Genomic DNA, 25424 nt, shown 5'->3' on the forward strand with positions numbered 1-25424 from the left:
TATGAAAGTGCTTTTATTTTAGTTACATTATGATGGTAACCCAAAATCCACAGGATTAAGGAAATCAAAAGGAAGAGGTGGGAAAATGTAACTATTTAATTGTATTAAATAAAAAAGTTGGAATTGTTGAATCCAAAGTAAATAAAATACATACACAATCAACCCTCAAAACAAACAAATAACAAAATACTGCAGTAACACTATTGTAAACTCAAGTGTTTGAGACAGTCACTGTATTATATGCTAGCATTTTTTAAAATGGGGAAATGAACAATATCCTTAGATCTCAAACCTCCCTGGTGCTGTGTCTTTTCTGGGAAGTTCTGAGCCTTAGATTCTCCTTGAAGTCAGTGGGAATTTTAGTTATTTGCAGGATTGGATCCTTAGTTACAAAAAAAAAAAAAAAAAAAGGACATATCTAACACTTCTCTGGGTTGCTTTGCTGCTGTTATATTACCAATGCAAATCCCTACTGGTACCAGTGTGGTAGAAGTTACAGAAAATACAATGGTCTTTATGTTCTGCTGGATTAGCATGATACGCATCAGTAATATAGCAGCATAACTCAGCCTAAACACACAGAGCCAATATTATAGCTCTGTTGTTGGGCTTTAGTAGCTAGGGAATATGTTGGTACGTCCCTTGCAGTATAGTATAAACTCCCTGTTTTTCAGCAGTTAGAATTCTGAGGTAAAAATGTCCTCAATCCTACTGTGGAACCCACATTACAATAGTCAAGTTTAAAAGGGAATTTATTACAAAATTTTAAACAAATCTGTTCAGCTAGTTTGAAGTTAAAGGCTTCTGGACAAATAACTAATCATACAGCTTGACAGTGGTTTTCCTTTTTAGTTTGTGTTTGTCTGTGGAGATCAATTATTTATTGTTGTTGAGATGGGGAGTAATTAATGCCAGTTTGACTATCTGTTTTGTTAATGGATCATTTGTCCTGTTTAGAAATTCTTGGTTTGAGAGTTGGGTGGGTTTAAGATTTTAGGATGGTAAAAAATTTTCCATCACTGGGCTGGCCAATCCCCTGGAGCGCCGCGCTGGGCCGCCCAAACCCCCAGAGCACCACGCCGGCCCAGGCCACCCAAACCCCTGGAGCGCTGGGCCGCTCAAACGCTCCCCGAGCGCCGGGCCGCCGAACCCCCCCCACCCAGCGCCGGGCCTGCCAAACCCCTCCCCCCCCGAGTGCCGGGCCGGGCTGCCCAAACCCCTGGAGCACCGGGTCGCTCAACACCCCCCCCTCCACGCGCCGCACCGCCAAACCGCCCCCCCCAGCACCAGGCCGCCAAAACCCCCGAGCGCCAGGCCGGCCCAAACCCCGCCCCCCCCGAGCGCCGCCTCCCCCCCAGCGCCGCGCCGCTGAAACACCCCCACGCTGCCCGGCCAAAACAAAACAAAAACAAAAAAACACCGCGAGCGCCCCCCGCCACCCCAACATTGGCCGCCCCTTCTAAGGTGCCGCCCCAAGCACGTGCTTGGTCGGCTGGTGCCTGGAGCCGGCCCTGGCTCTAGAACCCTGTGAGGTGGGAAGGTCCCAGAGCTCAAGCTGCAGCCCAACCCCAGAAGCCTATACTGCAATGAAACAGCCCGAGACCCTGGAGCCAGAGTCAGCTGGCACGGGCAGACGTGGGTTTTTATTTGCACTGTAGACATACCCTTTCCTGTGCCTTAATTCCACAACCAACCTTCCTGCAGCTGCTCTTTTCCTTGTTTGCTCTGTGCGGGAACTATTAACAAGATTGTTTTGCAGGAGGGATAACCTGTAAATGGGATTATCTCCAAACAAGATTACCCACTAAAATAGCAAACCCTGTGCTGAGATTCCTTGGAGAAAACCAAAGAGATAATAAAGAGACAGCAGAGATCTTCAGTTAGGAGGGTGATACCACTCACATATAACAGCCAGGTAGTGTGACAATGGTGAGATATTAGGGATTCATTCTGTGAAGGAGCATGTGTTTCAACTCAGAAAAATATGAACCCAACCCTACTCCCATTGTAATCAATGAGAGTTTTGCTATTGACTAAATAGGTGCAAGAGTGGACTAGAAAAGGTAAGCCAATGCCCATTCAGTGGCATTATAAGGAACCTCTTTCTAGCTTTTATCCTGGGATTTCACACTCCCAACAGTTCATAAATTTTGGCTTATTTTCGCTATTATTTTTTAGCAAGCTATAATAAGTATCACAAAAATATGTATAAGAATACAGCTAAAAATCCCTTCAAATGGGCTCCTCATTACTACCAAGAGGTTCCTTTGATTTAAATCATTCCAACTCTGAATAATTGAAATCACTCAGTTTGTGGTAGGTCTTATCCATAAAGCTGACCATGTGCTCCAGCCTCCTTTCCTTAATGCTGTTTGCCATTTGCACCACAGGTCATATAGGATGGGATTTTCATAGCCACCTAGAGGATTTAAACACGCAGGGTGAAATCCTGTCTCAGTTGAAGCCAGCGGCAACACTCCTGTTGACTTCAATGGAAAGAATATTTCATCCCCAATTCCCATGAATGTCAATGGGAGTTGGAAAAAGCGACAAAGAGTCCTGTGGCACCTTATAGACTAACAGACGTATTGGAGCATAAGCTTTCATGGGTGAATACCCACTTCGTCAGACACATGCCACCCACGAAAGCTTATGCTCCAATACGTCTTTTAGTCTATAAGGTGCCACAGGACTCTTTGTCGCTTTTTACAGATCCAGACTAACACGGCTCCCCATGTGATAATGGGAGTTGGGTGTCCAAATCTCTGTACTGTAGTGCTCAATGGTCTGTCATTGTCTGAAGAGGGAGAAAGGTTAAATGAAAAGAGAGATAGAGGGGGGAGAGGAGTGCAGGGAGGGGGAGGAGAGGTAAGCATGGGCCAAGTTTACCATGTGCTTTTTTAAAAGGGCTTCACTTTATTTGAATACTGTGGAACCTGCATTGAAGGCCCCTTTTTGAGTAAACAATCACTTTAAAGTCTTCCCCAGGCTCCCAGTACTCTCTCGTTCGACCTTTAGTTAAAGAGCCAGCTCTGCTAGGCAACTGTTTCTAGCTGTTCCCCTGGGTTGTGGCTTAGGAGAAATTTTACTTTGTGTATGTTTTGTTTTGTTGCATGGAAACCTGGCTTTTAACAGCCATTTTTTTCTAACAGGTGCTTGCCAGAGAGGGCATCGCTGAACTGGGATCCTTGCTGACAAGTGGTTTGAAAGTTGGGCCATGTTTTGTAATCAGATCCTGGAGGCCATGGGGAAAGTTCTCATTTAGTCATTTGGAGGACTCACCCCTGTGTTCACAGAGGGATTGAGTTCACTGAGATACACAGAGCAGTCATTTTACTGCAAGAACAAAGAGCAAGACAGAATGGAACCTGGAACCAAACACTGGGGCTCCTCAGCTCGTTTAATCTTCTTTTCTCTGCCTTGCCCCCAAAACAGACTTCTTCATTCTTGTTCCTCCCAAGATCTCCATGAATTTCCCATCCTTGCTTCTCCTGCCCCAGTCGAGTGAGGCAATGCAGTATGCGGATCACTTTCATAATCACTGCTGCATTTGAGCTCCCCCAATCTGCTGGGCTCAAATCACAAGGATTAATTGGTCCTGATTTAATGCACTCTTTGAACTAATTTTCTCCCCCTTTCCCAGTATGCACTGCTCTTCTGTCCAAAATGTTCACAATAGGGAACAAAAGTAACTAAGCTCATATACCATGGGACCTGGTGTCTAATGATTCCCACTGCTCCTCTTGCAACAGCTCTTTGCACTCCTCATTTAACCAGTTCTTTATTCATTCCCATGTTGTACCCTCAGCCTTAGGGCTCACAGGGCAGTTTAAACAACAGTCTACCAGGTGGAGCACTAGCAAAGGCTTTGATAAACATCTACGCACATTATGTAGCATTCGCGGCAACTTCTTTTGGAACTGCCTTTTAAATGTCCACATGGCTAGCTAGGCAGGAGTTTTTCCTTCTTAGCTTTGAGTTGTTTTCCATTGCCAGAACCAGATGATCCATTACCCGTGGCCACCCATGGAATGGGATGCAAGAAGCCAGATGTTCTTCAAAATCCCTTTCACCACCATCTTAGCTGCAGCCCTAGTGAAGTTTCCCTGCACCAAAACTGGCTCTTGGGGAACAGGAATCAGCCCTTAGTGAATCCATTAATGTTACTGTCTGTTACAATAAAATGAAAGCATTTATTTTCTGAGTCTCCCTTAGTTAGCCCTTTCTTGTATCACAAAGGCTCTATGGGCCTTGTTTGATTATTAATGAATGGACACTGGAATAAACCCCTCAAATTGTGCACTGGATCCTTCTTATCTGAACACTGAGTGAAATATTTTTGCTTTATAAACCTGGTTGTGTTGATTTCTAGATCCTGGAATCTGCAGCAGCACGGAAGCTACATTGCAGTTGCAGCAATAAAATAAGACATGGTCTATTTGGAGGAACAGCGCTCTCGTCAATAATTCCAGCATGTTTTGTAACAGCTTCCCTATGATGGCTGTGGCCATTTCCTGAAACTGCATTCTGTCAAGGAGTAAAGACTGCTCTGTAGGAAACTGACATGCAACTTGATAAGCGGATTCTCCTTTGTATTTGGAGGTATTTCCCATGGGCACACTTTACTGCAGGACGGATGCATTTGACATCATGGAAATTTCAGTAGCTAGGCTGAATCCTCAAAGTGGATCCTAAACTCTCTGCATCTCCAAGGTACCCGTTGTTTATCTGTTACTTGTTCAATGAGGCAATGATCCCCCTGAGGAAAAGCCCCTTAAAAGGGAAAAAATATTTAGTATTAACGTCTACTCATCAGCTGCTTCGTGAGTTTGAATTCATGCCACTGAAATGGTAATACAAAGGTCATTTAGTTAGCAGAAAACACAGAAATATATAGCACAGGGTCTGATCATTATGATGATAATGCCACTTATCACTTGGGATTCACTTTGCTGTATCCAGCATCATTATTACATTTACAGTAATTGTGTGTGGGAGGGAAGGTGAGACAGGCTTCTATATACCTGACTGTGGCTACCCTCACACCCTCTCCTTTAGTTTCCTTACATATGCTGAGGACAGGGCATAGTTACAGGGTCCAATCCCCAGATTTAGCTGACCTAAGCTCAATGCATAACCTGAGGTGATAGAAAAAGGTGTCTATACATCAATTTTGCACTCTCCCAATATCTGGGGCTGCCAGGGGTTGGTTCAGCTCTCAGCACAAGTTTGATCAACCACCGGGCTGCTTTAATTTGTACCAGCTAACAGTCCCCAAGGAATCAGTACTCTGGTTGAGGATCACCAAAGCACAGCAGCACTCTGGTCATGCTCCCTATAGTGGGTATAGGGAGGGGCAGAAGAGGGAGCACAGAGCCAGCTATATTGGCTTTATGCCACATGGAGATTCCTCTATGATGAGAAAATATCCATTTATCCAGCTAGGGCAGCTTTACAGACCCTTTGCACAGCTGGGGTGGGGCAAAGGAGCTCTTCTAGAGGCAAAGATCTGGCCAAATGAGTTTAAAAGTATAGGGCAAAATGCTGGCTAAGGATACACACATGAATATGAAGGAAAAACAGAGCAAGACCCCGATGCATAATCATCAGTACACGGAAGAAGTGCCTGGCCACAATTCTGATTGCAGAGAAACACACAAAAAGACTGTTCCACGGGGACTTTCCAGCACAGTTTGAACAAATGGAAAATGGAAAGGGGTGAAAAAGAGGAAGGGCAAAGCACAAGTGAGCAGGACCAGCTTGGGCAATCCCCTATGTTTCAAAGGGAAAAATGGACAAATGTATGAAAAATACAGAACAAAGCTTGATTTAACAGGCACCCTCTGTTATTTTGTGGTACAAAATAATACACACTGCAGAATCATACATTTGTATCACATTATGGGCTCTTTGCAAAACTATGTGACCTAGTGGACAAGGCACTAGATTGGGACTCATAAGACCTGGGTCCTGGTCTGTCACTAGCCACTGGCTGACCTTGCCCAAGACTCTTCATGTCTCTGTGCCTCCATTTCCCCATCTGTAAAATGGAGGTAACAACACTAACTTTCTTTGTAAAGTGCTTTGAGATTTACTCATGAAAGGCACTATACATGAACTTTTGGGTGGCATTATATAGCTGAAGTATGGGATGCTGACTACATTGATTTAATGTGGGGGGGAAGGTTATTAGATGATGAATGAGGGTTGCCCCTTGAAATAAAAGCTGCTTGGTCTAGGTCTGCCAGGAATTGCAACTGTATGTATGAGGACCACTAGAGCACGTGGAGGTAGAGCAATATGCACTGTCCCCATGTACCTTATTTAATCTCAAACCAGGAATAAGATGTATAAGGGGAGATGCATATCTATAGGAGTATTTTACATGTACTTACTGGTAATTCATTTGCCCATTAAGATACTAGGATGAGGCCTACAGGAATACTACTGTCCTTCAGTTGTCTTTATTCTCCATGTTATCTTGTGGTTGGGGAATGGATCTCCAAGCCATACCCACTGCCTTCTTCATGCAGCAGACTTTAGGCTACTGTCAACCAAAATCGTGCATTTCTTTACACTGCTTTCACATCTATTTGGGAAAAAGGCACCTTTTCTCATTTGTTTATACTACTTTGCATATTTATATAGTGCCTTTCTTCAAAGGATCACAGAGTGGCTTATGAAGAGCCTCTCAACACCGCTGTGATTTTTTAAAATACATCTACGCTGCAACATGTATCCAGGTCCGAGCTAGCATGCGTATAGGCATGTGCTACCCAAACCTGCCTCTGAGAGTCCACATTGCTGAGCTGTGCATGACCCAGACTCCGTACACCCACATCCACACTGATGCTGCAGCTACACGTTTGGTGCTAGGATCCATTTCCCAGATGTACCCATTTTACAGATGAGTAATTTCAAGTACAGAGCAGGTAAGTGACTCCCTGTTACATGTCAGGGAAAAGCTATGAATAGAACTCAGGAATCCTGATTCCCTGACCTTCCTGCTCTTACTATCAGATCATGCTATAACCCTCCTAACTAGCTTCTCCTCTCCCCGCACCTCACTTTCCTCCTTAAAGATCCTCTCTGAAGACTCCCTCCTGGCCACAATACTGTTGCTAATTTTCTGTTTTCCCGTCTCAGAAAGTATTTAAAATAACTTTTTTGTTCCATAGCAATAGGCAAGCTGAAAGAAACCGTGGAACTTATGAATGTAATTAAGGAGATGGAGCTAGTTACTCCCACCTTTTCCTCCTCCTGTGCTCACTGAGTATTGACTATGAATTAAAAAAAAAAATCTAAAAAAAGGAATGTGATCTAGACAATTTGCTACCTGAGCTCCTCCTTGGAAACCAACAGCCATGATTTTCATTGCATTGTTAATAAGAGTTGGCAAAGAACAGCAAGCCTACAAAGCTCCAGCGTAGGCAAAAGGTTCATGATCCCTTTGAATGGAGCTGGGGCTAATGTATGGTTCTGGGTTAAAATGCTGAAAAACTCAAAGTTTCATGTAGTTTTGAGGAAAGGCAAGTTAACGATTCTGGCAGAGTGAGGTTTTTGGGTGTGTTTCTTTTTTATTTGTTTTTTTCTTTTTTTGTTATTGGACCAAATGGGATGAGATTTCAAAGCAGATCAAAATCAAGGCTAACTTTTCCATCAATCCCCTTACAAGACCACCAAATTGCACACCTGCCTTCACACAGACATAAACACAACAGACAGGAAATGTTACAGTCCTTGCTCTGTTTCAATACACACCATCAGAAGAGTCTGAGGGCAGGTCTTCACTACAGGGGGGGGTCGATTTAAGATACGCAAATTCAGCTACGCGAATAGCGTAGCCGAATTCGACGTATCGCAGCCGACTTACCCCGCTGTAAGGACGGCGGCAAAATCGACCTCCGCGGCTTCCCGTCGACGGCGCTTACTCCCACCTCCGCTGGTGGAGTAAGAGCGTCGATTCGGGGATCGATTGTCGCGTCCCGACGAGACGCGATAATTCGATCCCCGAGAGGTCGATTTCTACCCGCCGATTCAGGCGGGTAGTGTAGACCTAGCCTGATGGTGGCCCACTGCAATGCCTGCAGATAGCAAGATTAGGGAGGAGGCTGCTGGAATTGGGAACTCCCATAGAAATCACTCTGGGGAGGATCCTAGTTCTTTAGCTGCTGTAAACTGGGATAGTTGTATGACTTAAATGGGACTACATCAATTTACACCAGCTTAGGATCTGACCTGGGATATTTACCACCTGTATTGATGGTGGGGAATATGGTTCTGAATTTCTCATTTATAACAGATTTTTTTTTAACGTATGATCATGAAAGGAGCTCATGGACTCTATGACAATATATGTTACCCCAAGTGAAACTTTTCCCCCATAGTATATTAATAAATGTTATCCCTATATGAGGTGAAAATAAATATTTTCGTAAGCGAATAGATATATGTAGTAAATCTAGGTATATAGGAGTTTACTCAAAACATCTGATTTTGAATTAACCTTTTACAAAGCTTTTGCGGAAATATCTTTACAGGCAAATTCTGCCCTTAGTTTATTATAAATTATCTGCACTTCCACCTAACTTATATAAGAACATAAGAAAGGCCATACTGGGTCAGACCAAAGGTCCACTTAACCCAGTATCCTGTCTTCCAACAGTAGCCAATGCCAGGTACTTCAGAGGGAATGAACAGAACAGGTAATCATCAAGTGATCCATCCCCTGTTGCCCATTCTTAGCTTCTGGCAAACACAAACTAGGGACACCATCCCTCCCATTCTGGCTAATAGCCATTTATGGACCTATTCTCCCTGTTATATATAAACACAGATATGTATAAACATTTAATCAGTACATATAGCTACCAAGAATACTCCCTGGAAATAAAACAATGCCACATTATGTTGTGCCAATTCAGATGCTATGTACAGGAATTGCAGAAAATTACATGCCAGGATAGGGAACTAACATTTTGTTAGATACTGTATTATATTAAAATTTGGCCTTAGTGTATTAGACATTAAAAATCATTAGAAATAACCAATCTACCCCTACTAGGGCTACTAACAAAATCTGAATAGGTCTGTAAACCTTTGCCAATAATTTCCTTGGCACTGAGCTTTTCCCAGAATTGTTTGTGTACAGTATCTCAGACAAAAGACACTGGCTATGAAACTGCTGGTTGGAAGAGATCAGACTAAGACTAAGTCCAAGCCTGACTGTGTTTTGACTGAAGTGTAAGATTAACATTTTTGCTTTATGGGTTTTTTAAACATGTTTTAGACAAGGTATTAGGTGCAAATATAAATATGCATGAACACATAAGTACATGGATTAAATGAAATTATTGAAAATATAAACAGCAGTAGGGAGGAGGTCACACACATTAAATAATCTACACATCCAGTAATAGGACTGCACAAATTGGAGTGCACTTTCAGGTGGGACCTTTATTAGAGAGTTCATCCGCAGCTTCTGACCTTAAAGGCTATAAGCTAAGGAGGGTTCATCCACTCCTAAATTTCTGATGGAGAAAAGTTGAAGTGATAGGTGTACATAAAGGGGAGAGAGAAGTTCATATGCTATCATCCACTTGACTGGGTCATTAGCAGGTTCCGAGGGAGCTGGGGTTGGGCAGGGATCCCCTCCAAACCAGTGGAAGTCCCAGCATGATTTGCCATAGAAGTTAATGCTGCAGCCCTGCAAACTCAACCTGGGATCTGAAAGTAAAGCTGGGTTCTTTCTGGCTTATGCACTATCACTATTTAATAAAGATTTGCAACAGGAAATTGGTTAACAATTCTCAAGGTGTTGCATGAGCTAGAATAGAATCCAACTTGTTCTCCCACTGCTGTGGTGGCTTTGTAATGTAAATTGGTTAAAAGGTAATAAAATCTTATTTTTAACAGTAAGGTAAGCAGATAAGATTCTGAATACCACAAGAAGCAGGATTGTTGAATAATATGTAATTTTTACCTAGCCATTTTTCTGATATTTCCCTTTTAAAGATCGATCTCAGTCTATTTCTAAAATCTTCCAGTTCCAGAATCCTCTCTCATCACCAAAATCTGGGTTCTTTACAGTCCCTGACTGCAAATGAAAGCAAGGATTGCCTCTTATCTGTATTTGTACATCCCCAGCACCACGAGGCCCCTAATTGGGGTTTTTGAGCACTAATAGAAATATTTACTACCTCTATTACTAATCAGCCAGTGATACTTGATTGGCTATTAATAGTCCATTCAAATTCTCTTTCTAGTCCCTTTGCCAAATTTCTACTTTTTCTGCCATTCCTTAAATTACATATAAAATACTCGCCAACTCATGTTTAACTTATATACATTTTTAGACAGAAAGAAAGATAAAGAATTCAGTCAAATCATTTTAGATTGCCCTAAGTGTTGTATAACAAATTTTATTAATTTAAAAGATTAATAAAGGTTACTTTTTCACTAAACCAAAACATAATAGCCCTGCTGAACACCTGGCAGGCAGGGACTTGGTTTTTCCCTAAATACTGTACAGGTTCAAGTACACCAACAATGTTCAATGAACAATCCTTAGCAGTACCTACTTATCTAGCATTTTCAGAGACATCTGTATTAGGTCTTTTCTGTGTAACAATTAAAGTGAGAATGTTATCCTTTTCCAAATATGCAGGAGTCAGAGAAACTCATTTAAAGTAAGAGAGAAGGAAGGAGGGATATATCAGATACTCCAAGAGAGAATGATCTTTGTCAAACAAGAAGAGCAAAGACTTAATTTAGTCCCCAAAGTATAACTCCGTTCACAAAAGAGATTATTTGCAAGTGACATTATTACATATTGTTTAGAAATATAATATGTTTTGTTGTAGAGTATTTTGTCAGCAGTTTTCCCTGTTTCTTAGAAAGTGATTAATTTTTGCATACAAATAGTATTGTTGTTTTATCTGAATGATTTGAACTTTACAAATTATATCCAAGTAAAATGCTGTATGAATCTTATGACGAGTTCAGTTGCTCCTAGACTCTGGGAAAAGCAGGTAATTATCACCAGACAGATATAAATACCATTCCCTAAGACAATGCAGAAAAAAGAAAAAGTTCTATGGCTCCATTTAACGTACAACAATAATGCACGAGTAGCAGAAAAGTACATATTGCTAAGGCTTCTATTTTTTGACTTCCAACTGAGTAATTTTAGGGGACTACAATTTCTAAAAACAACCAAAATAATAAACCAAGAGACCATCTCATATTCCAGAATCACACAACACTCTTAAATCACTCTTAAATCACACTTTCAGATTATTCCCTGAAAGGGTATCTGAAGTTAGAAATATTTAATTTTTACAATGTCTCTTTTTAATTAAATGTCTGGCAATAGAAAAGAGAAGATAATTGGTATAGGGAAATAAGTGTATCCCCCAAACTAAATTGGTTGAATTTTAGCTGGTAATTTGCTATCTAAACAATACTCTTTTTTCACAGCCCTATTTGATGATTTGCAAATTGCTTTTACACCTAATCTTTCTGTCATATAATTATATTTTTAAGACACCTGTCATCTGAGATAACACTATTTCTCTCAAAAGACCTTAGTCAATGCTCACTGAAATCAATCGATCAAATGGAAGTCAACTGACTTCAGTTGTCACTGAATCTCATGCCCAGTTTTGGAGCCCCTACTGAAACTGTCACTAACTGCATGCTCCTGGTGGTTCCTTTTAAGGTCAGTGAGAGCTGCAGGCGCTCAGCCCTTATGACAGTCAAGCCCTAGGAATAAAATTCTAAGCATATGTATAAATAGAATAATTCCATTTTACCATTAAGTTGTATAGCAATTGCTATCCATAACATCTGCAACATTAAACAATGGGTATCCAGATTAAAGTTTGTAATGGGTTTTAAATGTTACTTTATTAATTGTTTGCAATGATAATGGAATTAAGTTCATTATAATATGCAAGATATTTGATATAATAAATTAGGCCCAAGTTCTGCAATTGGTCTAGCACAAAGCTTATTGCAGGATCAGGGCTTTTATCATTCGTGCAAGTATTGTAAATTCTACTTACTGACTTAAGATAATATTTCACCTATCTATCAAAAATGTTACTTATCTTTTTTTCATTTGCAACATGTTAAAGGGCAAGAAAGTAGATTTTGTGCCCAGGCACGCGTGTGCACGCACGCACGCACGTACGTACACACACACACCTCTCTCTCTCGGCTACTTCATTCAATATATAGCTTTTGGCCCAAAACTCACTTGCTCTGGATGTAGATAATCAGTGTATATTAGTTCTGTAAAAATGAAGCAGGTTAAGCTTAGATGTAATAACCTACTGAATAAGAATGATCCCAGATATGTTCCTGACCATATTTTAGGACAATCAAAGTAGAGAGGTTTTCTCAAATTTTGCACAAGAAGCCCCAGTGCATGCTGGGAACAGAAGATATGGAATTTAGTTATAGGTAGACTAACATTACGTGTTCTAAAAAGTTGCAAATTATTTGCTTAATATTGAGACCCAGTGTATTAATTCTAGGCACCTGGAAATCTGAAATATAAAATAACCTTCAGGTAAATAACACTTTCAATTCCCTGCAACTTTTAAAATATTATGTAACTTTGGTGAAGATGAGAGACCTGCTGAATCAAAGATATTGCTAAGCCAAACAAGATCTAACAAACAAAAGAAGAAACTGTCATGTCTGAGTCCATTTATTTTTAACCCAATCCTAACCAAGCATAAGCACTAGAATGAAAATATTTGCACTTCTCTAGCACCTTTCATGCAAGGATCTCAAGGCATTTTATGAACACTAAGTCTCACAACACCCCTGTGGGCAAGTATTATTGTAACTCTTTTACAGATGGGATGATTGAGCCATAGACAGGTGAAAAGGTTTGCCCAAGATCATAAGTAAGTGTGGCAGAGCAAGAAACAACCCAGTAATTGTTACCCCACTTCCCTGCTCTAACCACTTGACAACTCCACCTTTCAGTGCAAGACCTTCGGGGGGCAGGGCGGAGACAGCATTTCTGGTACACAATGGTTCCAAAGTTAATGTTTACACATTAATGTCTGCACAGATATTTTTAACCCTTGGACCTCAATTTTTGTGTGTCAGCAGCAATCACATGACTGCAAGAGTGTGAGTGAAGCCTGGGCGTTAAAAGCTAGAATATAGCTCTTCACTGTGTATGAAATCAAATACTATCTTGGTCTAAAGGGGAAGTCTTCTAAGTCTGGAACTGGCAGCTGACAAAAATTGCGTGTGGCACAATTGCTCCCTACTTGCAAATGTTTCATAGTGATAACTACACTAAGTTGAATATTCTCATGTTATCAACCATCTTCTTTGTGTTCCACACAAAAGGCTTATAGCTCCTGTGCAAGTGAACAATGATTTTTCACAGCTTTACTAGCAATGTGTAATTCTCCGTAAAACACTGATCTTATGTTAGAGTGCAACCTGCAAGACTCTTGCTTCCCAAGATCATAGGGTTTCTGGGAACGTAATAGTAAAAAACAGCCTCAGTCTAGAACCATGTGAAGCCTTGTAGCCATGTTTGAAGCAGTTTTCAAAGGAACATAGAAATTGCCATACCAGATCAGCCTGAAGGTCCAGCTAGTTCAGTATCCTGTCTCTAACAGCAGTTAATACCAAATGGTTCAGAGGAAAGTGCAAGAAATTCCATAATGGAGAATTATGGAATAACCTGCTCACAGAGGAAATTTCTTCTGAAGCCTAGTTAGCCAGGCCATAGCTACACTAGCAAATATGTTTCAAAATTCCAACCATTGTTTCAGCTGGCATCTGACAGCTAAACTTTACTAGATTCCTATAATATGTTCACTTTTCTTTGGGGACTACAGCATACTTTTGTCCTGGGTTATAGTATTAAGCACATTTCATTTTATATAATATATTATGTAAAAATTAGGCATTTGCTGTGTTGCAAAATGGATGTTATGTGTACACCTTAACTTTCAAATTATCTATGTACAGACAGCAAAGAGAAACCATTTTGACAGTTTTTAAAATGCATAGAACTAACTTTTCCAGTTAGTAAGTGTTTAAATAAATAAATAAATAAATAAACAGGACAATGTCCTCCCTTTTTTCTTTTCAGGCTAATAGTATAACTTCATATTATTCATAATTTTTGTTGGGAGATGAGTCATAATTAAGCAACTGGACTAGGAACATTTCTAACAGGAACTGCTCCAAAGCTGCATTGTGAGTATGCACTTAGGGAGGAAGAACTTGTAATTAGACACTTGGACTAGGTTCTATCTGTTCAACTCCCTTTCCAAACCTCTCATATACTGAAGTAGGTTGCATAGCCCACATCTAACATAGCACAGAATTTAGTTAGTTAATTCTCATATAATACTGAAAAAGGTAAAAATGAAATGGATTCCTTGTTGAGGAGTAGTCTATAATTCTGAAGGCATCTTTTCTAAAAGCTCAGGATTTATGTAAATTTCCCTTTATGAGTAGCATGTGAGAATGGAGCAGACATATAAAGCAGGGCAAAGCAGTAGGAATGTGTGTCATCTAGTGTCACAGGTGCTTGAAATTATGGGGAAGAAATGTTCACTGGTTTGTTATTATATGGTTATAACAAATGATTCATGCCATATATATTTAAGTCTAGCAATACAAGGAAGGAGATGGGACTTAACCCCAGGGAAAAATACCACTGAGAAGACTAAAAGGTGGTTTTCTATTTCTCAACAAGCTCAGATCCTTGTTTAAAGACAAAATACCTTTTTGGACTTTAAATCTGCCAAGACACTTCTAGACATAGTCAGACTGGAAATGGGCAAGCTGTTTTGGCAATTAAAGCTGATGAAATTCCACAAGAGCACTTGGGCCTGAACTCTGCTTAACAGTACATGTTTTTAGCTTCTATATGCCATCTCTTTTTTGTATATTTAATACTGGGTGGTCTCCCCTTCATTCAACACAAATTTTAGGGTATCAAAATTACATTTTAATCTCAGTGTTTAAAAAAATCCCCATGTATATATCTATAAACAGTTATGAAACATACCCTTTAAGAAACCCTACTACTCAGAGGAGAGGCTGTTTTGACTGGAACATTGCAGTAGTTGTGTTTATAATTACACTTCAAACACTTTATCAACACCCAGTAAAGCAGACAATAAGCCTCTGAAGTAGTTAAATCTCATCACTAGTTTACAGATGGGAGAAATTAAGCATAAGAGAGATCAAGGCTGCAATCTTGTGGAACGTGGACCTCTAAGCACATGCCCAACTTTACACATGAGTAGTTCCATTGACTTCAGTGGGACTGTACCTGTCCATAGAGATAAACACCCATAAATGCTTTTAGGAATGGAGCATAAGCAAATTGCCTGAGGTTACACAACAGAACAATAGTAGAACTGGGAATGTAACCCAAGAGTTGTGATGCTCAGTATTCTGCTCTAGACACCTAAGTAACATTTCCTGTTTTGTTACTGGTAAGTTTGAGGGTTGAGTCCTGAACTTCAAACACAGGATGTAGGATTTTTCAAAACACATTTGAATAGTTATTATACAAACAAAAATAAACAAAGACATAGTTACCTGAGTTACTTCACATTATACTAACACACATCAAGTAACTCATTCTCTTGAATCATAATCACCAACACTATCCTTACTCTTAGTAACTACTCATAACCACCCAATTCTGAGGGGGTGGAGGGGTCACTTTTTTTTCTTAAACAAACACGTTTCCCAGCATGCACTTCCTCACATACCTGGCAATTTAAATCCTGGAGGAGACAATTACTGACCTACAGAGGAAAGTTTTGAAGCTATAAGGAGCAACTTATTTTCTTTGGTTTATTAAGCAATTGGTCTTATTTTTCTTTTTTAGCTTTATCAGTACACATACAGACAGGATTTTAAGCCACCTTTTTTCTGTGGGTTTTACTGGGTATATTTTAAAGAGTTTGTTTGGTCTTTATGGGCTTCATTATAACTAGTTAGGCAAGAAGAGAAATCCTCACATGTGACTTAATGTAATAAAGTACAGGAAAATGCATGTGGGACTGTTAATGGAAAAAGACTGGTGTATCTGTATACTTACTTTTGTGCCATTAGGAAAGCAGGTCTTGTTGCTAGGTCACTAAACTGGGATGCAGGAGATCACTTAATCTCTCTGTACCTTAATCCCCAGCTGTAAAATAAGAATAATACTTTTGTTCCCCATCCTTGCTTTTGCTTATTTAGATTAAACTCATTGGAGTAGGGACTATCTCTTACTATAGATTTGTGCAATTGAGTTCCAATCTGTTGGGGCTATGGGCATTGCTGCAATACAAATAAAACCCTACAGGGATATCTGTGTTTGATTATATTAGATTATGTCACTGCTTAGTTTACCACCAGGACTCAGAAACCAACAGAGAACTACTTCCAACTTCTTGCTTAGTAGCTTTTTCTCCAAGATCCTGAAAGTGAATAGGTTTCTTATATCTTTAAAAATAAAAAAACTCTGACTATTGTCATGTCCTTTTCTTTCTTCAAGCCCAACTTTCTTTTGGGGAGATAATTTATTCTCATGGTAAGTATGTTCACTTTATAATAAAAGGAATTGTTTTCTTTGCAAGGGCACCTTTGCTTAGGCTAGGCTCAAAATTTAACTTTTTAAAAAAAGTTGGTGACCCTTTACAAAACCTAAACTGCTGGAAAGGTTGTCCTGACACGGAGACTGTTACCCTTGGATTTAAACATTTCCCCTATAGAATCATAGAAATGCAAGGCTGGAGAGACCTCCAGAAGCTAAGTCCAGCCCCTGTGCTGAGGCAGGACCAAATACACAAATGAAACGCTGCAGTATGGAGCCTGGGAACCAGAAAGTGAAACTGACCACTCTGCGTTTCATGGTTCCGAAGACAGAAATAAATTGCATAACTAGAAAACTTCACTTGGCCTGATCCCCGATCTCCTCATCCCCTCCTTATCTCCCTCTCCCCCCCATCGTTTAATGAGAGGCTAATTAAAGAGCTTTTGTGTGAGATGGGCTGGCTCTGTCTGGTGGACATGAATCCTGGGATGGTGCTGGGGATGGCTAGTGTAGTGCTAAAGCTCCCGCGCTTAAAACTACCAGGAGCTTTACACCACAAATAACGCTTCTTCCTCAACTCTGAGAGCCCCCCTCATGCTTACTCCCTTTGTGGCCCCTGCTTCCCGAACCCCAGTGCCCCTCACCTTCTCTCCCTCCCCGGCTCCCGCACTTGCCCCTCACCGCTAGTGCTGCTTCACCCCACTTCCCTCCCCTCCTCCCCCACTGCCCTTCTTACTGCCCTCCCCTCCTCCCATGCCGCCTCATGCTCCATCTCCTCAGTGCCCTTCTCACCCTCCTCAGCCGCCCTGGGCGCGGGGCGGGGCCGGGGGCCGGCCCAGGAGGCGGGGCGGGACCGGCAGCCGGGGTTTCCCGGCCGGGCCGCACGGGCGGGGCGGTTACCGCGCCCAGGCTGGCTCCGCTTCCCGATGGCTGCGGGGAGCTGAGCGGGGACCAAGCGCGCAAGGAGGAGCCGAGAGCCAGGGACCCCCCACGAGCCGCCACCTCCCCGGGATCGGCCAGACGCAGCGCGGGTGGCTTCCCCCAGCCCGGTGGGGACGCAGCTGGAGTGGGCAGGGGCCGCGGGCGGCGGACACAGCGGCCCCGTTAATGAGCAGCGGCCGGAGGGGCAGGTAAGGGCCTGGGGACCCCTTCCCGCGGAGACTCCCTCTGCACTGGCTGCCGCTGCCCCACTCCCCATGACTCTTCTTCCTGGGTCTCCCCGCCCCTTTCACCCCCTTTTCTTCCTCTCCTGCTCTCTGCCCCCCCATCAATCCCTCCCCTTCACTAGCAGCCGCCCCGTGCCCCCGATCTCCCCTGCCCCCGGCTTGTCCAGCGCCTACTAGCATAGAGAGATTGAAAATACCCCCCTTCAGCTTCCCTAGCAAGTCTCTCTGTAGCTGCTGGAGGAGGAAGAGGTGGGGGTAGGAGTGGGAGACAGTCTTTCTTTTGAAGGGTTTTTTAAGACAAGAAGGGAAGAGAACCCGGGGTTTTGCAGGGTTCCATTTTTAATTGCAATTAGGCTGGAGTGATTTACACTAGGCACTGTGCTGTTCTTTGTGTGTGTGTGTGTGTGTGTGTGTGTGTGCGCGCGTTAAGGTATAAAGGTGAGTTGGCAAAGAAACCGAGCCCTACAGAGGGAGTGTTGCGTGGGGGGGGGGGTCTCAAGAAAATGCTGTGGTGTGTGTCTGTGCTGTAATGGTGGAAAATTGAGGCGACAAGGGTGAGACAAACAGGGTAAGACTGCTCTTAGCAGCCCCTAGCCCAGAAAAGGGAATATCTGAGGCTTGGAGGATGGGTTCACCCTGTTTTTTGCTGTGGGAGGAAGGGTGGGTATGGTCTGTAGTCTTGTTAAAAAACATAGCTAAGGGATATATCTAGCTTGCATATTTGTTGTTCCTCCATCTGTTATGGTGCTGCATATTTTTGTGTCCCTGTAAGTGTAATATCAAAGATCATGGAGGATGTTTGCTACAGCAGAATAAGGGAGTTTCTCCATGGAAGAAATGTTAAAAATATTAAAAACAACTCCCGCCCCCCAAATTCACAGTTTAGTTATGAAAAGGTTTTCAGTACATTTTTTACCCATTAAAGGTGTTTTCAAAGTAGCTTTTTAAATTTCAATTCTAAAACTGCATATAAAAATGAAAAAGATGTACAGTCATGTGTATATTTTAAGTAATGAATATGAAATTAGGGAATAGGCAAGACTTTTTTTTAAAAAATCTTGTCTAGAAAAGAGTCAGGATGACATAGAGGTTATTCCAAGATGTCAATTCATCACTTGTGAAGATTAGCTGAAATTTTAACAAATGTGGTTTTTCAATATTCTCTGAACAAGTCACTACTTGGGACTCATTTCAAATAAGGCATCCTTTCCATGATGTTAACTGCCACATTCTTAGGTATTGTCTACACACTAGAAACAAAGAGGAAAGAACATCTTACAATAAAAGGAAGCTTTAAAAAAAAATCCAGCAAAATTGTTCTTACAGATAACTGACTGAACTCAAGGGGAAGGGATTTAAAACTGAAAATGAAATGAGAGACAAAACATTTTGCAGTTTGATCATTTCTGCACTTAGTCGTTGGAGGCTTATTCCACATTTTGAAGCTTGTTTGTTGAGCACAAGGATGTGAATCAAGACAAAGTGCTGTCGATTTATATGTAAAATGTATGTGAAAAAAATAAGATTGCACTGAGATCTAAACTCTTCTTAAGTGCTATGCATCAGTCTTTTTAGATAAGAGTGTATTTTTGGGGAGCGAGGTGATAATAGTGCAGTTGTTTTTGGTGTCTGCAGCTTACCGAGGGTGTGTGTTTGATTTTCTTTTTGCTGTGAATGAATGGATCCTTCTGTGCCTGGGCCCAATAACTGCAACAAGATGGCGTTTGCAGCAAGGCAGCTCTCTCATTTTCAACTCCTCCTCATCATAGCTCTGCCAAACTAGATCTTATTCCTTGTATTTTGGATGTCTTTTGTTTTTCGCTTGCTTTCTCCTATTTTTTTGTGGTGGGTAGGGGTTTGGGGGACTGGTAAAACAAACGTTTTTCTTCCTGTTTTAATTTTTGTAGGTTTTCCCCCAAATATATGGGAGGATAGACTAAGTGGGAGGAGTAAATAGTTTTATTGAAATTTTCACATAGGCTGTGACTGGATAAAACAGTAACGTGATTTTGTTCTACCATCTAATGCCCGTTATAATGGCATTTAGGAACGTTTTTCTTTTTTCTATTTTAGCCACAAATAGACTTTAAAAAAATTTTTTTTTTCCATAATCCAGAATGTGTATATAAAATCCTGTATGAATGGCTTTGTAATGAATTGCCTGTATGAATTAGACTTGTTTTACCAGTCTAATAATAATAATCAGACCCCAAGTAGTCATTTTTGTGATACAAAGGAGAAGCTCCCTTCTGCTTGAAAATGTTCAGATGATTTGTGGAGGCTTTTAAAACTGCATTTGACCTGAAATAGTTGTCATACTTAGGTCATTATTCTTTCCATTATTGAGAGGTGGAAGAAAAAGGTTATTTGGATATTAAAACCTTTTTCTGTGTTTTATATGGTACACGTCATACTTTAAAATTACATTATATTTTTTTTAAAATGTCATCTTGTATATTCCTGAAATGTATAATTTTCCTATTGGTAGTTTATGATGATGTTTTTTATTTATACTGGTGTTAAACTTATTTCTAATTTAAACACCCTCAATAAAATAAACTCTCTAGTTAGTACTTAATAAAATAGATTTACTCCTAAGCATTTTCAAATGACTGTTAACAAGTTTAAAATACATATTACACTATTCTACAAATATTTTGCTGCTTTATAATATGTCTTTTGTGTTCAGATGACCTCTAAACTCTTGATAATGGATCAGGAGTTTTAGTACTGCTCTATGGATTTATTTTTCTATAATCCATCATTTGCCATTGGTTATACTCTAAATAACCAATCTGTTTTATAGCTTACTTTTGTATTGGGCTTTTGTATTCCATTTTTGTGTTTTGTATTGGAAATGCACAATGTTAGCATTTTTCAAAATGAAGATAAATATTGACGAAATGAACTACATCTATATAATTAGTTCAATAAATCATTTAAAGGACATTTCTTTAAGAACCTGTCAGTGTTAAGTATCAGTTTTTGAATATTTATCTTTTTATGCCATTGAATTTGAAACTAGCTTCACGAGTATTTTTAGTATTTCTGGTTTTTCATGTTAAGAACAAGAACTTTATTTTTCAAGTAGGTTACTGTATTGGGCGACTAAGATCACTTGTATTTATCCCTGCTTAGTCCTTGTAGCTGCCAGGTCATTGTGTAGCAAGCATCCTTTCATGAAATCTTTGTTGGTGCCTCAAGTTCAGAATCCACTGTAAATCCAGCTGGAACAGCTTTGAGGCCATACCCTCACTTTGAGGAAAATACTTGAAGATGGAATGTTAAACCTAATGAGAATTCACAATGTCTTAAGCTAAAAAAGCTAGCAGTGTTTCCCACCATTTGAATGCATAACCTTATCCAATTGTGAACATTTAGTAAAGCAATCTTAGTTTTCATTGTTCCAGTTTTTAAATTTATTTTCCTTATTCGTGCATTAATATCCTTGGAAATTAGCAATTACTGTGGAATATGAAGAATAGTTTGACTTTTGGTTGTTGTATACCTAACATGTAAATGTGATTGCTTTGGAATATATTCATTAACAATTGTGTGTGTGTGTGTGTGTGTGTGTGTGTGTGTGTGTGTGTGACACCCTTCCCCCAAACCAAACAAGATGTTGCTGGCTATTGTGTGTAAAACAACTTCCTGGTGTTCTAAAAGTTTAAATTAGGTCATGTAGGAAGCAACTAACTGATCTTCCTTAGCAGTTACATTTTGAGTTATGATTTCTCAACCACAGTGTGAAATTAGATACCAGTAACTATAAGAAATCAGAATGTAGGGATATAAACTGTATATATAACTTTGCTGAAATTTGTGCTTTTTATGTAGTTCCTTTAAGAAGGGTTTTAAGTTAAGTCCCTTCAGAAAGCTGAGATCCAGAAATATATCCTTAACAAAGCAAGATAAATTATCTTTCTTTGTTAGGTTGATTCCCTGCAACTTCCAGGTTAAGGGTATAGAAGTATTAAGGAGGTGATGCATTTACTAATTGAGTTTATTCTTGTGATTTAAATTTGTATTTTGTTGCTTTCTGCTAAAATGACCGTAGGTAGGGCTTGGCTCATGTTGCAGTCTTTGAATTGGATTAAATTCTTACTGTCCATGGATTTTGGCTTTCAGCATTAGTGGATTGGTAATTGATATTCTCAATTTTAATATCCAGTTTTAGCCATATGGCATACCATATTGTTTTGAGACTCCCATTTAGCAACTAGTTTGATACTAACAAATGGAAATGTGAAATCATGTAGTCATATGGTTGAATTACTATTAGACAAAACTTCTTAGGACTCTTTCTGCCCCCCCTTCACTCCCCCCCATGCTTACACTGACTAATGCCAACATTTCTTGCCATAACATATTAGTGGTTGTGGTAGGGAGACCGTTGATAACCCTGGAAGTGACTTGCTTGTGGTAGTTAGATTCTGTTACTTTGATGGTCAGGATAGGGTGGAGAGCAAGGGTGTTTTCTAACCATAGCCTTAAGTGAAGGCTAAAAAATAGTTTATCAGATTGAAAATCTGGTTTTATTTCTTGGAACCAAAGTTTCAAATTTACTTTTAAAAAGTTATATATGGATCAGTTTAATGTTGGATCACAATTTAATATATCTCCAAAGGGTATGTGGTGGATCTATGTTCATTTTTCAGCTTTCTCAGCTGAAATGTGTTTGGTGTGGTTTTTTTTGCATTGACCAAAAATATATACACAATCTGTACGTACTTGAGCCAATTGGTAGTTTAGCACAACATTAAAAGATTTTTAAAAGCTTTGAGCTGACTGTTAACTGTGTCTTTGATTACTTTGAAACATTTATGCATATTTTTGAATATATACATTTTTTGCTTGCATTGGGAAGCCTTCTAAGGTAATTCACATTACCATTAGATGCAAAAGTAGATTATTATATTTTTATTACAGCACTGTAAAAATTAAGGCCTTGTTTATTGTGGTTTTAAAGTGGACATAGAGGAAAGGTTAGTCTTGAAGAAAGACAGGCATTTGGATAGGACCATTTGAAAATTTATTGGTTTATGAAGGACAAATTTCTATTACCCATTTAAAAAAATAAAATCGGCATTGTGAACCTGAGGTAACACATGGTATATCCAAATTTTTTAATATTTGTATATGTAATTTGACCCTGGTGCTTATGACATTTTTTGAACTGCAGTATTGAAATTGGATTACTCTGATGTGAAAATATTTCAATTTTAAGAAAGAATTACTTTTATTTAGGTTGAAGACTCAGCTGGAAGTCTAGTGTGTTAAACTTAAAGGGCACTGGTTGATATTCTCCCCCCCCCCCCCCGTCTTAAGTTCCTGTGCATTAAAGTCTTCGATGTTTAGCTAAAGGATAACCACATAGCCTACATTTTATAACCTGGGAACATCTTAAGACACACTGCCTATTTGCTATGCATTGCGTATATGCTCATTGTTTCCCATCCATACTGTAATTGGGGATCTCCTTAATCATTCTTCTATGTAAATCATAGTAAAATTTCTGGAACTTCATAGAAGCATAAACATGATTGGTGGTGAGACTCCAAAATAATCATTCACCAGTCAGTCACAGTAATTTCAAATGCTAGTTTGAACATTGACTTCTGTTTGGTTCTCCAAATCTGTGACTGATTTGGAGCTGCTCTGTAATTTATTAATATTCTATGTTCTGGTGTTTACTGTATTCATATATTGGGTTAGTTTAATATGAGGGTATCGGGGAAAAAAACAAGCAGGAAGGTAAAAGAATGGCCAATAAGTCACTTCTCAGCAAACCCACAGACTTAAGAGACAAATGCTAGGAGAGGAAGAGGCCTGCAAACACAGGAGATCAAAGAACTAGGGCATGTTTAAAAGCTAATGCCCCCTCAATAGAAGGGGATAAATAGTTGTGCAGGGCAGCCAGGTTGAGAGACAAACATCTATCATGGGAGTCTAAAGAAGCTAGCCCTGCTTAGGTTACCATCAGAGCATGATAAGGTAGAGATGGAGGTACGTTGTTTTCTAATCCTTTTTTGTCTGTGCTCTGTTCCTACTGCAAAATAAATAATAGTTTGTTTTAAAAAGGTGTTTTGTTGTTTGCCAACAGTTGTATATTTCTGAAGGGAAGAATTGCAGGTTCTTGGACTCAGACCTTCTGAGTAAGCACTGTTACACAGGTTATTGCAGCTCAGGGCCTGGTCTTAGGTCATATTTATGTGAACAATTTGTCTGTGGCAAGTAGGAGCATGAATCTACTCCATGCTAGCTTGCTGTGGACTAACTGTCCATGTGGATCCTGCTGACGCACGTTAATAGTTTGTTAATGCACTTTAATCTAGTTCTCTCTGACACAGAACTAGATCAAAGCGCATTACCGAACAGTTCATGTGGAGCTTGATGACACATTGACAGTGCTCGGTGTGCTAGTGCAGGGTAGATTCACACCCCAGCTTGCCATGAATTAAATGTTTGTGTCGAAAAGCCCAAGAGTGGGAGAATTGTAGAATTCAACCCCGGGATATGTAAAGATGCAAGGCCTAAGACCTGAGGGGGTGTACTCAGAGACCAGAAAGGGGACAGAGGTGCAGCTAGCTCTATAACGGAGCAAAAGTGACAAGGACAAGATTATCTTCAGTTTGACATTTTCATAGAGAATACTTATAACTTAAAAAAGGGAAAGCCAGTTGCTGAGGATAAGCAGCAGGAGAAAAGAAGGCTAAAAGAAGAAACCATGTCTGACTGTGTAAATCTTAGTCTTGGAGAAATACCATGCACTGCTCTAGGTAAATTTTTTTTAGTATTAAAACTTTGCCTTGTAAAAAGTACCTAATGTTGTATTTAAATTTTTAGCCTGCAAAATTTCTCTAATTTCTGGTGACTGTGTGAAAAGAAAGCATCTTTGACACATGCTAAGGATTACTTGAATTCTGGATAGCTGAACAGCATTTTACATGTGTCCTATTGTTGCTGGGAGTAATTCTGATTTGTGCTCCAGCTGTTGTCAGTTGTATTTATGGTTGAATATCTAATGCTACCACACTCCTCTGAGAAAAATTTCCTTTGCTTTCCTTCTGAAATCTACTGCACCATCCACCAGCATTCCTAATGATAAAATCTGGATTGTCCATAATTAGAATGTTTAGTTGTTTGCTTTTATTACAATGGGAGATGCCATAAGGCTGAAAACAAGTATGAAGGATCATAATTAAAATATATTGTCATCATCTACAATTCTTTCAAGAAAGGAAAAAAATTGTAATAGCAAAATATGCAGTTCCACAAACTCCTTAATGCGGCCTTACAAACATGTTGTGAGCATTATAGCAGGTAAGGCACCAAAGCTGCTTGTTCACACTCATTCAGTAATCAAAAATTTACTTGGTCCAGGAAAGTTGAGTGAGTTGAATTTTGCAAGGCTGCTATAAGGTAAAGAATCACAACAAACCAAGGGTGAGTAGGCATCACTGACATGAAAGTTTTGCCTGTTTCTTCTTAACAGTCATGGTTGTGATGTACCCTTTCATTTTTGCTCTTGTAAACCACTCTATTCATATTCTAAATAATTTTAACTGCTACCTGCTTTTATAATTATATTCCCCTCTGCATAAAGAAGAATTCATTTTTTCCCTAAAGTCAAATACTTCTATACTTCTCATCTATTATGTAAACTATGTAAG

The 25424-nt window shown here is 39.9% G+C and overlaps 1 protein-coding gene across 2 annotated transcripts in view; it reads left to right on the forward strand.

Annotated features, from left to right (window-relative positions):
* The first annotated feature begins 17466 nt into the window (after positions 1-17466).
* GNB1 (G protein subunit beta 1) overlaps positions 17467-25424 on the forward strand; it is an 88247-nt gene continuing 80289 nt past the window's right edge. Inside the window, exon 1 of one of the 2 annotated variants that reach the window (XM_024201699.3) lies at positions 17467-17711. The gene's annotated coding sequence lies outside the window, so the exon portion shown is untranslated. Of the gene's footprint in view, positions 17716-25424 lie in introns of both variants that reach the window. The other variant, XM_024201698.3, reaches the window with a different exon arrangement.

The sequence above is a fragment of the Terrapene carolina genome, unplaced genomic scaffold (assembly GCF_002925995.2).
Source record: "Terrapene carolina triunguis isolate 2854851 unplaced genomic scaffold, T_m_triunguis-2.0 Scaffold714, whole genome shotgun sequence".
NCBI lineage: Eukaryota > Metazoa > Chordata > Testudines > Emydidae > Terrapene > Terrapene triunguis.